Here is a 17,983-nt window from a genome sequence, read left to right on the forward strand (position 1 = left end):
ATGTCAGGGCCCTGGAATAAGAGTTTGGGACATGTGTAGAGTTAATTCAGATACTATTCTTGTTTTCAAGATGTTTATAACTTATCAAAGAAGATAAAACTAGGCATGAACCTAAATAACTGTATACTAAGATAGGAAATCATGCAGTACAAGGGTAGTAATAAAACAGAGGATGAGGACACACAGCAGCACAGCTCTAAGGCAAAAAAGGAAGCTACCTTAAGTCCCCAAAATATTCATGGAAGACAAAAGAATTATAAACAGTATCTCTCCATTGAGACAAAAAAAAAAGTGTTTCCTGTGTTTCTATATAGTGTGTACACAGAAAACCTTTTACTATTTCCTAGGACAATATTTGAGTTATAATTTAGTTTACAATTCTTCTGATATGTTTGGAAATAAGTAGGGAAAATAATTGGTAAAAATATATTCCTTTCTGAAACAGTGGCATAAAATATGTATTTTAATCATCAACAGATTTAAGAAACTACTCCAGAAAAGAATTTGGAACACAAATCTCTCATGCAGCTGGCAGTTATAGTGCGTTATCTCCCTAATGCAGGACCATCATAGGTAAATGAAGAAAATGGTTTTTTTATATATTTTAGATTAGCCACAAGAGGGAACTCAGAGAGACCTGTTAATGTAAGTGAAACATATTAACAACGGTAAAAAAATGTTAGTCTGCAGAGTTCAAACAAAGTTCATTCTCCTATTATATTTTAGTCCTGTGATGCTTGAAAGGAAGTTTTGAAGAAACCAATGACTTTTTCTACAATTCCTGAACTCATTTCATAACTTTTCAAGGTTTTGTGAGTGTCCTACTGTAAGATTTGATTAGGTGATTAATTTTTTTTTTTTTCCTAAGGCAAGGATTGGAGGTACTTTAAGAGACATGATTATGCACAGACTGGGATTCTCTCACTTCACTGTTACTCTGGGATCTCGACAGTCATTTAATCCAGCTGCAAATGACCTTATCTGTCTCTTTGCACTAATATTAGAGGAATAACAACAAAAATATTGATATTCACACCACTTTTCAAAAAACGCTTCATATCTGTGAATGATACAAATCGGAAGTAAGTAGTAATTTATTTATTTATTTATTTTTAATTTCTTTCTTTTTTTTTTTTTTTTTACAAACAAGACAGTGAACTTTAATCATGATAAATGTAAAATGGGTTCAAAAATTAGTGTTTAGGTATATAACAAGGAAAACATAGGCCTTTCTTCAAAACCATTTATCAGGCACCTGTTATATGTAAGCTGCTATACTGGAACCATAAATAGGACAAATCACTTCTAAAGGAACATGACCCGCATCTATGGCTTAGCAGTTATCTACATCACAGTGCTAAAAAGATACTTATACTTCATTCTTGAAAACAAAAACAACAAAAAAACAGAACAAAACAAAACCTATGTCTTAATCATGAGCATCAATAGCCCCCAGTATTAGGTGCTGAGTACAGCAGGTAAAGTGTGCTATTCTATTAGCAATACCCTGACAATCTGTGGGAGGTTTAGAAGAGGTTGACTCGGGGCTCCTGGGTGGCTCAGCCAAGCATCTGCGTTCAGCTCAGGTCATGATCCCAGGGTCCTGGGATCAATTCCAGCATTGGGCTCCTCGCTCAGCCGGGAGTCCACCTCTCCCTCTCCCTCTGAGTAAGTAGTAATATTATTCTAGTGTTGGTGTTTTAAGTTTCACACTGTATTTGGCCCTGGAAAGATACTGAAAGGAATCTTATCCCCTCCAGATTTGACTATAAGGACTACCGAGATTGAATCCAAAGCTTTAATTCTTCTTGACATTTCTGTCCTCTGGGGCAAGCATCATTTCAAATGCTAATCAATGAAGAGAGAGACATAGTGCAAGCGTCAGCACCCACAGTGAAACACAATATACACTGATCAGAGAATCTGTAGGTAAAGCTAGTTTGCTGGCTTTCTTCCTTATTTGGTGACCTCTTTTTCTCTATAGCTCCTGGTAAATATCTAAACATATAATTATCTGATTAAGTTAATGTTATAAAATTTTTGGTACTAGTTGTATAGTTTAATTTATGACTAATCTTAGTTTCTTCTTTTTTCCTTTGGATGAAATGCATTTGTGGCCAAAAAATATAAGTAAAAGGGGGTATTTAAAGTATAGTTTAAATACCTTTACCCCCAACTCTAAACACTTAATATAAAGGACATAAAGCAGTATTTTAAGAATTAGACTGAAAATCATCTCAGCATCCTTGTGGACTTGCTGTAAGACCTTAATAAATACCATAGCAATCATTTTTGAAAGCAGTTCATACTATTAAACTTTTTAAGAAATATTTTGCTTCATGATAAAAAAAGTATTAATAAAAATTTAGCACCTTAACTGTAGTTCCATCATTGTTGTCTCATTGTATTTTCAAAGATTCTCCACATTCCAGAAAATAAAATTTATATTAGAGAAATTAAAGGCCTATGTAATTTATAATGGCAGAAACAAGTCTGAAACTTAGGGGTCATGATTAATGCTCAGGTTATCTTTGCATCATTTTCTTCTTGCAACCGTTCCAAGTTCCGAGGGAGGATATATCATTGTATATTTCAGAATGTTTGAGACCTTATTAATTTTTACTGCAAACTTGTTTGATCATATGTACCCTATGGAAATATTTTAAATACTAATTTATTTACCCTACTCTAGAATTACAGGATGGGAATCTCTGTATATTGGCATTTGAAAACTCACCTACATATGATACCATTTTGCAGAAATGCCATGAGTAAGTGGATTTGTTAATCCCTATAATCAATATACCTTCACTTACAATGTTTTTCTTAATCCTAATTGTGGTAGGCAGAATAGCCTTCCATAGATATCCATGTCCTAATTCTTGGAATCTGTGCATATGTTAGATTATATAGCAAAGGGTAATTAAGACTGCACATGGATGGGTGCCTGGGTGGCACAGTCAGTTAAGCGGTTAAGCAGTCAACCCTTGGTTTCAGCTCAGGTTGTGATCTCAGGGTTGTGAAACAGAGGCCAGTATCAGGCTCCACACTCAGCGGGCAGTCTGCATGAGATTCTCTCCCCACCGCCCCACTTGTGCTCTCTCTAAAATAAATAAATAAATGTTAAAAAAAAATAAAGATTGCACAGGGAATTAAGATTGCAAAACAAATGACCCTACAAGAGGGAGATTATCCCAGATTATACAGGTGGACCCAATGTAATTATAAAAGTGCTTAAAAGTATATATGGGCGTCAGAAGGAGAGGATGAGAGGGAGATGTGATTATGCAAGAATGGGCAGCAGAGAAATGCAACATCACTACTTTTGAGGATGGAGAAAGGGGCTGTGATCCAATGAAGGCACTGGACTGTGGGAGTTGATAAAACAAAGATATGGATTGCCCCCACCTCCCAGAGCCTTCAAAATGGAGTACAGTCGGCTGACACCTTGAGCCCAGTGAGAACTACATCAGATTTCTGACCTACAGAACTATAAAATGATAAATCTGTGTTGTTTTAAGCCATTAAGCCTGTGCTAATTTGTTACAAAACTCTAGAAAGCTACTGTAGATTTTGTTTTCTGGAAGTGGGGTGCTCCTGTAAAAAATACCTACAAATGTGGGAGTGACTTTGGAATTGGACAGTAGGAAGAAGCTGAGAATTTGGAGGGTCTTGATAGAAAACCTGTAGATCACCTTAAACATATGGTTAGTAGTAGTATAGATATTAACAGGGTGATGGGTATTAAGGGGGGGGGCAGGTATTGTGATGAGCACTGGGTGTTACATGCAACTAATCAATCACTGAACACTACACCAAAAACTAATGATGTACTGTACAGTGGCTAACTGAACATAATAAAAAAAAATTTAAAAACACCAACAAAAAAACCCAAAAACCCAATTCTGCTTAGGGAGAACTCGAAACAAAGTGGGGAGCATGCAGAGAAACCATATATTGCCTTAGAGAAATCCTAAACTGTTGTGAACAGACTAGAAATATGAACATTAAAAGCATGGCTAGTGAGATTTCAAAACCAAATGGGTAAATGTTATTGGAAATTTGTGGAAAGGGGATCCTTGTTGAAAGAAAGCTTAGCAAAGTGTTGCCTCATTATATGAAAAGCAGAACTTATAAATGAAGGAAAAAAACACTTATCTGAAAAGATTTCAAGCAAAATGTTAAAGACATTGCCTGGTCTCTTCTTACTGCTCAAAGTAGAATAAAAGAGGAAAGTGATGGATTAAAGGAAATTTCAGGATTTGAGGTATTCAGTCAGAACAATAAGCCAAAGTGAAAGTACCAAACAAGCCTTTATTTACTTACTGCTACAATGAGAACAGAAGGCAAAAAGGGGCACTGGCTCGCCAATATTCCATTTTTCTCCATAGAAAACCACCAGGGGAAAGAGGTAAGTAGATACATGCCAGACAGAGGAAAATAACTCAATGTCCAAGACTCCTGAACAGAAGGCTCCAACCTATTTACCCATGAGCTAGGAAGTGGGGAGAGAGGGAAGGGCTAGGAGTGGGATGGTACTAAGCAGAAGTTGAGAAAAATGCCTCAGTTGAAACCAACACTAATGAAGTTTTAGCAAATGTAGCTGGAAAATATCTCTGTTGAGGCCCCTGATTAGAAGGTCTCAGAATGGAGGTACCTGGATAGGAATGCAACCATGCATATGAGCATGGCTGACCTAGGGAAGGAAGGGGGTGCTGAGTACTTGACTGAGACCTTCTCTCTAGAAAACTACAATGCAGTGGCTGTGCACTAGGCCTTCGAGGCAAAGCCTTGTAAATACCTGTAATTGGACCCAATAGGTCCCACATAAAATTCTGGCCTATAGTCAAACTCCTCACAGTTCTTTGCTAATATTTCAGAAAGATTAAAAGGTCAGAGTATTCAGTCACAGAAAAGGGTATTTGAACCAACCAAGTATGTGCTGCATGAATCCTCCTCAGTCATCCCAGTAGAAGATAAAAATAGATATGGGGTTATTTAAGAAAAAAAATGTGAAGGGGCCACTTGTCCAATGGAGTAAAATCCTCTGTCATACACTGGACACCCACAGAATTCTTGAGAATTTTAAATCAGCAGAAACACTGCCATTTGGGACCCGAAAGGATAGAGAGAATGGAATGAAAAAAGGCTCTTGTACCCCCAAAAGTCCAAAGGCTATAAAGTCTGATAAAACTATTCAGCCACAAACATGTGCTACCTTTCATGAAAAGAAAAGGATGACTCGAAGAGTAGAGCCATGAGCCCAGAGTGCAGAGCTGCTCCACTGATCCACAGGCATTGAAACCAGTTTGCCCAGCTGACTTTTGATAATGCTTAGGATTAGTGATTTATTTTTTCTATCCATTTTCTCCCATTTTGAATGGCCATACCTACAAATATTCCTATTCCTTTCTCACCATATAGTTCAGAAACAGATAGCTTTTCTTCTTGTTTCCTGGGTCCACAGATGGAAAGGAAATTTGCTCCAGGATGAACTATAACCAAAGCCCTACCCAGATCTAATTTAGATGATTTTGATGATGAAATTTTGGACTTTCAGCTGATGAGATTAAGATAAGATTTTTGGACTTTGAGTTGATGCTCCATGGGCTGAGACTGTTTTGGAGGTCTTGAGGAGATGTGAATGCATTTTGCGTGTGGATGGATAATGAATTTTTGGAGCCTAGATGGCACCGTGTGATAGGAACAATAATGTCCCCCACCTCTACAAAAAATGTTCACATACTAATCCATGGAACATATGAACATGCTAAATTACATGGTAAAGAATTAAAGTTGGAGACAGATTTAAGGCAGCTAATCAGCTAACTTAAAATTAGAGACATTTTCCTGGCTTACCTAAGCAGGTCCAATGTAATCACAGGATACTGAAAGCTGTAAGAGGAAGGCAGAAGAGAGTCCGGGGAGATGTGACTGTAGAAGGACAATCACAGGGATGCAAAGTTGCTAGCTCTGAAGACAGAGAAAGGAGCCATGATCCAACTAATTTGGGCATTTCTAGAAGCTGGAAACAGCAAGGAAATGGATTTATCCCTAGAACCCCCAGGAAGGAATGCAGCTCTGTCAATACTCTGATTTTAGCCAAATGAGATCCATGTGCAACTTGTAACCTTCAGAATTGTAAGACAATAAATTTCTGTTCTTTGAAAACATTGTTTGCAGTAATTTGTCACTGCAGTCATAGAAATAGAAAATTAATACACCTAGGATGCTGAAGGGCTTGATTTATTATTATAAATCAAACAGTGTTTGCAATTTAGTCAAAAATGCTACAACCTAGCATTAACTCAACTTAATGTGTGACTTTTTATTTTTTTATGCATTGATTCACCCATTTCAAAAATCCCCCTGAGGTCTACGTATTTTAATTATAAAAATCAGCTGATGTCTACCTTTTAAATATAAGCCTAAAATGAATTAAAATCACCATTTGCACCTTGAGAATGTCAAATAATTTTAGGGATTCTATGTAGATATCATTTTTCTCTACTCAGTGCCTATGAAACCACACAGAAGAAAAAGAAAAATAATGTAGACTCTTTGAATCTCAAGACCAAATAAGCCTTTAAAGGCCAGAGTCCCTAACAATACCTCTAATGCTTTTCTCTCTTTCTCAGCATCCCTTTCAATTTGTTTCTAGTCTCTCTTTTATGATACTCTCTACACTCTGAAGCATCTTATTCTGTCCCTGGATTCATCAAATCAATGCAAATTTTTGTTATTGTTACCCGTAATTGCCATAATGTTGAAGGTGTGATTAACTGGTGATCCTAATGCCACAAACCTTAACTGAAGTCTTATTTTTAATAGCAGAATAGATGAATTTTAGAACATTTTTGTTCTCTTGGCCTTCCACTCAAGCCTTTTGTATATGATTCTGCCACACGAAAGTTGGCATTTACTGCTTTTGTCCATCTGTCGTAACAAAATTTTGCTGGTTTTAAAATGTGAGAAGACAACTATACTTGAACATAAGTGCCAGCAAAACATAGACGTAATTTTTAACTCTGCATATCATTTCTAGTTTGGGCATCATGAAGTCTGTAGCAGATTTGATTTTTAATAGAAAAAAAAATAAAAGATCTGTTTGAAACTTCATGTCCCCCTGGATGCTTTTTCTTTGTTCATGTCAAGTTTTGTTTTCATCCTACGCTACATTCAGCAATGGGAAGAGACTAAATCACTATTGTCCTTGTTAAAGATCTAAATTCCATATAAAGATACTCAAATCAAATCAGATGATGCATGTGAAAGCTAGAGCACTACAAGTATGAGAGAATGTTATTTTACAACTAAAAATATCACTGAGTTTTAGGTAACAATAATTTAAAATACTTTGACCTGAATCATCATTTTGAACAATTATTTTTGAATTATTTGGCATGGGAAGTAATATTTTTCAGAATGTAACACATTATTTAACACAAAGACTAATCTGAGTATTTGACACTTTTGCTTCTAAAAGTAATGTAACTACTACCTGGATAAGGTGTTTAAAGGTAGAGAACACTAGGCAGTCGCTGGTGAATAAACTATAATATGTATAATATTTGTTTTTCTTAATTTTCTAAACTGTGAGAAAAATATTGAATGCTGAATAGATATCTGTGCTGATAAGATTAGATAAAATAGGCGAAACACAAGGCTCATTAAATATATAAACAAGGCATGTAGTTAGTAAAATATATTTATACAATAAGCACACTTTATATATATTTTTTTCTAGTATTTTCTTAATTCAGGTAGGCTAATATATATCAAAAGTGAAAAAACAGACATTTTTCAATTGAGTATGATTTTTAGTCACAAGCAATCTTAATACTTTTATCCTAAACCAAAATAAAAAAAGACCTAGGGGTTGAGATAAAAATATATATATTTATATAATCTAAAATGATTATTCAATACTCAATTTTTTTTTTAAAAAACAGTAAATTTTAGCTTCCTCATTTTTATGTTAAATTTTTTTATACCTATGACCTCTTTAAAGAATCAGGAATGATAGGGAAGGGGGTATTTTACTTAGCTTTATATAATTTATTCATCTTTGTATTGGAAATACATTCCCACTGTTCATAATCAAAAGAGTACCTAAGGTATACAAAAGTTCTTTTTCTCCCTTTTGGAAAATTCACTCAGTTCTTTTCCCCAGAGGCAACCAGCAATTTCACTTTCTCATATATCTTTCTAAAACTAATTCTGCACTTATTAAAATAGAAATATATTTATTTAACAGTATATCAGTTCATAAGGAATTTCCACATTCTTTTCAGTGGCTACAGGATATTCAGTTACTAAATGTTATGATTTGCTGTCTGTAATTTATTTAAAAAATCTTTTGCCAAAATTTTGTGGTATTTTCAACATGTTATCTCATAGTTTTTCAAATACCACTGTGAACTAATTATTCAAATTTTATACATAAGTATTTCAAGACTCAGAGAATTAATACCTGGTTATGGATCTAGGATTTTCCAGGCCCAATCTCACACAGAGGGCAGACTCAAGCCCATTTCTGGCCAATTTTTATCTCACACCATTGTCCACCTCAACATAACATTGTGCCCCATCTTTTTGAATTTTCATCATTTTCAACAGTCACTTTATATTTTATACAATTTTACAGTAAAACTAGAAGTTGAGGCATACAGTAAAACTAAATCAGTTGACTTATGGCAAAATTCAAAGTAGTTTTCCTCTATGTTAAAATTTATGTAGCAATGCTGGAGAAAATGTTGAGAAACCAATACTCTCAAATATTGATGTCAATAGTGTGTGAACTATTGCAGCTGAATAAATTTAAAAACAAACAACAACAACCACCTCACACATCCCTTTTATCTTATGAAACACATTATTTGATGTTGAACTTCTTAATTACCCTCTATTACATAAAGTTGATTTTTTCTTTTCCTTTAACAATCAACAAAATGTACAAAATATACACTGAACTCTCTTTCACCAACATTCTCTTCCCTCAAATTTTTGATGGTAAGACAACTTGACTTAATTAAACTAAATTAATTGTGACTCAGCAATAAATAACTGATTTTCACATCTGCTAGAATAAAGATATATTAATAGAGACAATTGCTAATTTAATAACAAACTGAAATATGAAATATCTCATCACCAGAATATGAGAAGATTATAAACAGAGGCATTTTAAAGGCATATTTCTTATGATTATAATTAGGTGGCAGTCTTCTCTAGTTTTCTGCTGCGTTCACAGCTTTCTATCATCCCTGGGAACGGCAACAAAATACTAAAGTGAGCATGCCTCTGTTGTGTGACTGCCATGCTGGACACAGCAGTTTGTCCAGGTATAATTACCTGTGCTAAAGTTGAGCCAATCAGCTTCTCTCTCAAAAGAATTTGAAATATCAAATGGGGAGAAAGAAGGCATCATGTGGCCTCAGAAAGAGCAAGGCATGAGAATGGACTCACAGTCTATGTATATCGGCTGATACCCCACTGTCTACAGTCTTTTATTTCCTAAATCTTAGTTGTTTAACTTTTCCTTCTTGTATCTTTCCAAACGATTATCTCCTCCCCACATTTCTTGGTATTATTATTTACTTGAAGCATTGATTTTTCTATTTATTTATTAAAAAATTAATATAAACTGTGTACTTCAATATGTTCCATCTTATTCAAGGTACGGAAGAGAATTCCAAAAAAAGTTGCACAGCTCTACTTTCGTTTAACTTACATACTCATGAAAGATGGAGAGTAACAAGAAAACAAGAATATGTTATAATTTAATGTAGTAACAAATTCTATAGAGAAAAGATCAAAATAATAATATGGAAAGTGAGAAAGTTGAACAGAAAAGCTATTCTGGATAGGATGATCAGAGAGAGATGGCATTTCATCAGACTTAAATGAAATAAGAAGTGAGAGCATGAACCTCACAAAGATCTGGAGAAAGACTTTTAATCTGGAAAGGCAGTATGTTCAAACATGCTCATGAAGCACTATGCCGTGGCAGTTAGTAGTAGATAAGAAACAACGCCTGAAATAGAGTAAATTTGTGCAAATTGTTTTTTGGCGGCTTAATTGCTTGATTTAAAAATGAAAACTATAGCACTCCTGGGGAAGATGACTGAGTAGAAGGATCCTAAGCTCACCCTGTCCCAAGGATACAACTAGATAACACCCACATAAGAGTGAATAAACCAGAAAATCACCTAAAGACTGGAAGAACAGACTCCACAACCAAACGCAGAGAACAGGCCACACTGAAGAGAATAGGAAAGGCAGAGATGTGGTCAGAGCTAAAGGAACCTACAGGACTGTCCAGGAGAGGGAGGAATGTGATGAACACAGGGAGGAGAGAGAAACAGACCCCGTACCAGGCACCCTAGGCATGGGCAACCCAGATGGGGAAGATGAATCCTACAACATCCGGCTTTGAAAACCAAAGGAGCCTAGCTTCTTAGGTTCTTACAATCAGTATGGCTTAACACCTGAAGCTTTAAAAGTCAGCTAGCTACTCAGCTCTAGGAGAGACAGAGGGCTACAGGAAACTGAGATCCCACCCTTAAAGAGACAGCAGGACAAACAGCCCTGCTGAGATATAACATAGAAACAACAGTTTGAAAAATGCCTGGGATATATGGGAGGGAGATCTGTTTACTAATCTCAGGGCCATGGGCCAGAGGAACAAGAAACTTTGGGAGTGTTCTCCAAAAAAAAAAAAAAAAAAAAAAAAAAAAAAAAGAGCTGATGGGTGCCATTTCCCTCCTCCACACTCTAGGCTAGATACACAGACACCTTCAGGAACCAGAACAGCCTGAATAATCCAACTAGATTGTTATCAGTGTGCCCCACCCCCATACACTTCTGTAGATCAACTACCTCCAACCTGCTGGCCACCACAGGAATTTCCCTAGGTGGCTGCAGGTACCCTCCTACAGATCAATGCCAACCTTGATGGCACTATGTGCCCCACCCCTGCATTCTCCTGTGGACCTGCCCCTCCAATATGCCCTTAGCTGGAACCCATCCAAAGTGGTGCCACAAGCCTGGCAGTGTGCAGACCTGAGAGAGGCCAGCATCACTCCTGAGTGACACAGCCCAGGAAAATGGGAAGATAACCACACATACCAGTCCAACTGCAGCCCCAGCAATGGGCTAGGAGTAGGTATCAGGTCTAACTGCAGACACTGCCCACCAACAAAAGCTTCTCAGGGGACAACACAGGCAAGTGCCCTGTAGTTCAGAGCTACAGCATCTCTGGCAAATGCCTGGTCTGACTCAACTCAAACCCAAGGCAGCCCCAGACTGGCCCACTAACAATGCAAGGACAAAACCTTGCCTACAACAGGCAATGAGAGCCATTGCAGATGACTGGACTGAAGGCAAACGTGGCTCAGCCACAAAAGTACGGTGCATACAACATGCATAGGAGACACCACTGAAGTGCCAAGTACTGGTGAACAGGGGACACTGCACTGCACAGAACCAAAGAAACTCTTCTTTCTAGGCCCACTACTTTAAAGAGCAGGAGACATAGCTGACTTTGCTAACACACAGAAACAGACACAGAGAGTTAGACAAAAGGAGGAGATAGAAGAATATGTCCCAAATGAAAGAACAGGACAAAGTCACAGCAAAAGAGATAAACATTTACAATAAAAACCTTCAACATAAAAACCTACAATAAAAAAAAAAAAGCAGGCTTAGAGGGAACATACCGCAAAAAAATAAAGGCCATATATGAAAAACTCACAGTTAACATCATCCTTAATAGGAAAAACTGAGAGCTTTCCCCCTAAGGTCAGGAACAAGATAGGGATGTCCACTCTCACCACTTTTATCCAAGAGTACTGAAGTCCTAGTCACAGAAATTAGACAACAAAAAGAAATAAAAGGCATCCAAATCAGTAAGGAAGAAGGAAAACTTATACTATTTGTAGATGACATGATACTGTATATAGAAAACATGAAACACTCCATCAAAAGACTGCTAGAACTGATCAACAAATTCAGTAAAGTCACAGGATACAAAATCAATGTGCAGAAATCTGTTGCATTTTTATACACTAATAATGAAGCACCACAAAGAGAATTAAGAAAATAATCCCATTTATAATTGCACCAAAAATAATAAAATACCTGGGAATAAACCTAACCAAACAGGTAAGAGCCTGTACTCTGGAAACTATAAAAAACTGATGAAAGAAATTGAAGGCAACATAAAGAAATGGAAAGATATTTCATGCCCATGGACTGGGAGAACAAACATTGTTAAAATGTCTACACTACCCAAAGCAATCTACACATTTAATGCAATCCTTATCAAAATACCAACAGCATTTTTCACAGAGCTAGAACAAACAATCCTCAAATTTATGTGGAACCACAAAAGACCCCAAATAACCAAAGCAATCTTGAAAAAGAAAAGCAAAGCTGGAGACATCACAGTTCTGGACTTCAAGTTACCTTACAGAGCTGTAGTAATGAAAACAGTATAGTACTGGCACAAAAATAGACTTATCAATGTAACAGAATAGAAAACTCAGAAATAAATTCACAAATACATGGTCAGTTAATCTTTGACAATGCAGGAAAGAATATCCAACAGGAAAAAAAAAAAAAGACAGTCTCTTCAACAAATGGTGTTGGGAAAACTGGACAGCCACATGCAAAAGAATGAAACTGGACCATTTTCTTGTACCATACACAAAACTAAATTCAAAATTGATGAAAAACCTAAATGTGAGACCTGAAACAATAAAAACCCTAGAAGAGAGCACTGGCAGTAATTTCTCTGATATTGGCTATAGCAACATTTTTTGGTATGACTCCAGAGGCAAGGGAAGCAAAAGCAAAAATAAACTATAGGGACTATATAAAAATAAAAAGCTTTTGCACAGTAAAGGAAACAATCAACAAAACCAAAAGACAACCTCCTGAATGGGAGAAGATATGTGCAAATGACATAATCTGATAAACGATTAGTATCCAAAATACATAAAGAACTTATACAACTCAACACCAAAAAAAAAAAAAAAAAATCCAGATAATCCAATAAAAAATGGGCGGAATGCATGAACAGACATTTCTCCAAAGAAGACATACAGATAGCCAATGGAAACTTGAAAAGATGATCAACATCACTCATCATCAGGGAAATGCAAATCAAAACCGCAATGAGAAACCACCTCACTCCTGTCAGAAGCGCTAAAATCAAAAAGACAAGAAACAATGAGTGTTGGCAAGAATATGGAGAAAAAGGACTGTGCACTGCTGGTGGGAATGCAAACTGGTGCAGCCAATGTGAAAAACAGTATGCAGGTTCCTCATAAAATTAAAAATAGAAATAACATATAATCCAGTAATTTTACTACTGTGTACTTACCCAAAGTGTGAAAACACCAATCTGAATAGATATGTGCACCCCTATGTTTACTGGAGTGTTATTTCCAACAGCCAAATTATGGAAGCAGCCTAGCGTCCACCAATAGATGAATAGATTTTTAAAAAGTGGTACACACACACACACACACACACACACACCACACAAATATTACTCAGTCATAAACAAGAATGAAATCTTACCATGTGCAACATGGATGGATCTAGAGAACATTATGCTAAGTGAAATAAGCCATCCAGAGAAAGACAAATACCATATGATTTCACTCATATGTGGAATTTAACAAAACAATGAAAAAAAGAAACAAACCAAAAACAGACTGTTAACTACAGAGAACAAACAGATGGTTACCAGTGGGGAGGTGGATGGGGGAATGGGCGAAATAAGTGAAGGGAATTAAGAGTACACTTAGCATGACAAACACTGTGTAATGTGGAGAATGGTTGAATCACTATATTGTACACCTGAAACTAATATTACATTGCATGTTAGTTACATTGGAATTAAATTTTAAAAAATGAAAAAAAATGAACACTCATTAGTCTGCTGGCACGTTTATGTGAAATAACATATTAAATCAGATAGCATATTGTTCCACATATATTTTCATTTCTTCTCTTTGTTCATTATGTTCTCATTTACACTTTAAAGCTAAAAGAAACTCCTAGACTATCATATGATGGAATTAAGACATCTTAATGGGGTTGTTCAAAACAGTAAAAAAGGAAAGACAATGCACAATTACATTTAAGTTGTTTGAAACAGTTCTTGTGCTTTCTTGTACATAATTAATATAGAAACTTGAAAGAATGAATAGATGAAGGAATGAAACTAACAGACCTCAACTACCTCAAATATTTCTGGTGTTAGGAGGAACAGAGAAAATAACACATTTTTTTAAAGCCTGATAGAAAGATATAAAATGTCAAAGCAAAAGTTTAGTGTACCAAATTGTAATAAATTATAGTATTGAGTTCAATCATTTAGACAGGTTTATTTTGCAAATGGGGAATTATTTATAAATCTTACTGTTTTGCCATCTGGTGACATCATATAATGCTTATTTGTGTGATGGCATATTAAAGGAAACTATTTCCTCAGTATGATGTTTAGGCTTCATAACAGCATTTGAGAGATTATAAATAAATGTGCATTATTTATTTGCAAATGAATTATATTTATTCCTCACCTGACATATCCCCCCCCAAAAAAGGAAGAAAGAAAGAAAGAAAAACAACAGAAGAATGTGTTTACCTCCTTAGACTTTCCTGCCTTGTAGAGCTTGATTGGAAAATGAATTATTTTATGCCTGGTTAGAGATCATTGCAGTGCCTTCTCTCCATGGCTCTGCTGTAATTGTGGAATATTAAAGTAATCAGAAGTAGAACATGTTCATTTACATGAAGATGAAGTAAGGCTATTTTCAGTGATGGTTTCTGAGTTTTTTCTGAACACAACTGGATACTGTACCACAGCCTAGGGCTCTTTTTTTTCTCAAAAGATGGAGTATTCTCTGAGTTCCAAATTGATATCTGACAAATATGCAGCGGATGCATTTCTTGGTCACTGCAAATCCTGTCAAGAATAATTGGTTCTGCACTTCTTTAAGCCTTGTATATTGTAAGGAAGTAGTGACAGTCTTTAATCACATGAAAAAAGTACTAAGACATGAAAGCAATATGCATAGTACTTCTTTAAGCACATTGCCCAAAGATATCTAGTTCTTTCTTCTCTAGATCATAATTTCAAAAAAAAACAGAAGGCAGTGCTAGGTTTACATGTCTACATCCATTCTGTGTATGTGCAGGCGTGCGTGTGTGGCAAATGTTAGTTGGAAAATGGTAATGAGCACTAATTTAATCTATTTCTTCAGTTGTTGAAATATGAATGATTTTCTCAGTTTTGCTCCACTGCTTCAATTAAATGTTGCTTCCCTTTGCTGTGAAAAATCATTCTAAATTTTTGCAAGTGTTTTGCAATTATGGATTTTCATATTTTAGAGGCCAGAGCCAACTACAATTGACAAACAGTTTTGCAAAGAAGACACTTTCCTTCAAAGGATGAATAACCTACCATGTCAATTCAAATAGGTCCCAGATCTTATAATTCTATGAGAAACTATCTTATGATAGAGATTAAATATGTGACGTTCTCTGGATGTTGCTCACTTTTATGCTTACTGTTTAATGAAGTTTCTTGTAAATTTTTGAAATAAATGTAATGACTGACAGAATCAGAATTGCTTGAGAAGGTGGAAAGAATTCTATGTTATTTCTCAATCTGTCACAATTTGTTCAAGGCTTTCCTTGTGAAAAGCAATTTTGATTAAAAAAAAGAGGAAGAGAGCAAAGAAAAGGAAGGAAGGAAGGAAGGAAGGAAGGAAGGAAGGAAGGAAGGAAGGAAACAAGGCTACATCTTAGAATTCTCAGTTTGGGAATGGGCTAATGATCATGTCTGTGCAAATCTCAGTGGAAACTCTTCAACCCAGAATATAGATTGATCATAAAACAGTGGGTGAAAAAATGATGGGTTATTTCTTCATGCATGGACTAAGTCTGAAGATACTCTTTAATTATCAACCTTAGTCTCTATATTTGATCTCCAAAGCCAGAATTACTAATAAACAGATGTCATATTTTTTTAAAAGATTTTATTTATTTATTTGTCAGGGAGAGAGAGAGTACAAGTAGAGGGAGAAGCAGGCAGAGGGAGAAGCAAGCTCCCCGCTGAGCAAGGAGCCCAATGCAGGACCCAATCTCAGGACCCTGGGATCATGACCTGAGTTGAAGGCAGACATATAACTAACTGAGTGACCCACCCAGGCGTCCCTAACCAGATGTTATATTAGTTGACCTATCCTTCAGACAGACAATTCGTTAGTGACAATGCATCAGTACTTAGAAAATGCCATAAAAACAATACTTTAAGAGTTGTGAAATTTAAGTAAAATAATTTATATAAGCTGTCTTTCAAAACATATAGTGGGCATTCAACAGATGATACCTATCCATAATGTCTACGTGGCATTCACTGAGTTGAAAAACTCACCAGTGCAGTAACGAGGTACACACAATTTTCACACAAATAATCTTTAATAGAAATATTTACAATTACCTTAAAAATAAAATATCAACTTCTACAGATTTGAAAGGATTGTAACTGTGTGTATGTATGTGTGTGTGTGTGCATGAACAAATGAGACTTAATCCTCATAAAGTCCCTATAAAGTTTGTTCTGTATTCTTTCATGAAATGGTCAGACAGGTATGGCCACAAAAGGGGAACACACAAGAAGTGCAAAAACAAAACAAAACAAAACAAAACAAAACAAAAAAACAAAGGTTATTACACTCACAGATCCTAGAAAGACAGCGTCACTACCTGCCAATAGAGGATAACATAGGGGGAATGCCAGTGGAGTGAGCTTTTGTACCGATGGATAGAGTACATAAGCAAAAGGAATGAGGGGTTTTCATTGGTGCATTAGGTAACTGTCAGGTGAGGACAAGGAGAACCTGTGACAGGGGCCGGCCTTATCACACTGGTGCACCTGGTCACCTGGGTGGGGAGCTCACAGACTGTGGGGATGCTGAAGGCAACAGAAAATATGTTTAAAGATTTATAGTACAAGGTTATAAACTATTATTATCATTACTTTACAGAGGGCAAAGCCAAGCCACCACAGAGGTGTTCTTTATGACACAGCTAGCAAGTGGTGAAACTAGGATTTGAACCCAAGTTGTCTGATTTTAGATCACTCAGATTTAACCACTTCCCTGGCATATTCTTAAAGCCAAATAATATATTTTTTCAGAAGAAATTCCTTATAAACTTACTTTAAAAAAAATAAGTTCTACAGGGGACCAGAATGTGACAAACTGCACTGCTTAAGTTAAGGGGAGAAGTATCATGGTTCTTCTGGAATAAGGAAAAGATGAGAGAGAAGAAAGAAAGAAGCTGGACAGGGGTTGTGTCTAGGAATGAGCAAGGCCTCACTATCTCTTGATGCTTCCAGGATTCCCAACTCTTCCATCAAAATATATGACAGTCATGAACAGCTTGAAGAAAGAGGATTGTTGGGGACATCACTAAAGGTTAAAGACCCTTTAGCACCTAGATTTCTGTCAATTAGACATTTGTGTGCCCTCTCCCATCATCTTCTCAGAGCTGGGTCATGCTCAGGACACAGTACGAGTTTTGAACAAGGATTAGAAGCTCTGGGATCATCCCCAGCTCTGCCACTAACTAGCTATGGGAACTTGAGCAAGTTACATGATCTATATTTGCCTCAGATTTCTCACTTTTCTGACCCTAAGAGTTTATAATCTCATAAACAGAAATGTTCCTTAAACTTTTCTCTAAAGTGCAAAATATATCACAATGTCTTTTCAAAAAGAAACTCTCCATCACATGATTATTAAATAAATTGTTCATGGACTAAACCACAAATGCAAAATAATACTGTATTCACACAAATATAAAGTTATATACCACTGATGAAGATAAATATTTTGGAGTCATCTTTCTGCTTTCTTATCCATTTTTCAGTTGTTATTTACTATAGTTCATATTTCTCTTT

Source organism: Ailuropoda melanoleuca, chromosome 2, assembly GCF_002007445.2.
Source record: "Ailuropoda melanoleuca isolate Jingjing chromosome 2, ASM200744v2, whole genome shotgun sequence".
Classification (NCBI taxonomy): domain Eukaryota; kingdom Metazoa; phylum Chordata; class Mammalia; order Carnivora; family Ursidae; genus Ailuropoda; species Ailuropoda melanoleuca.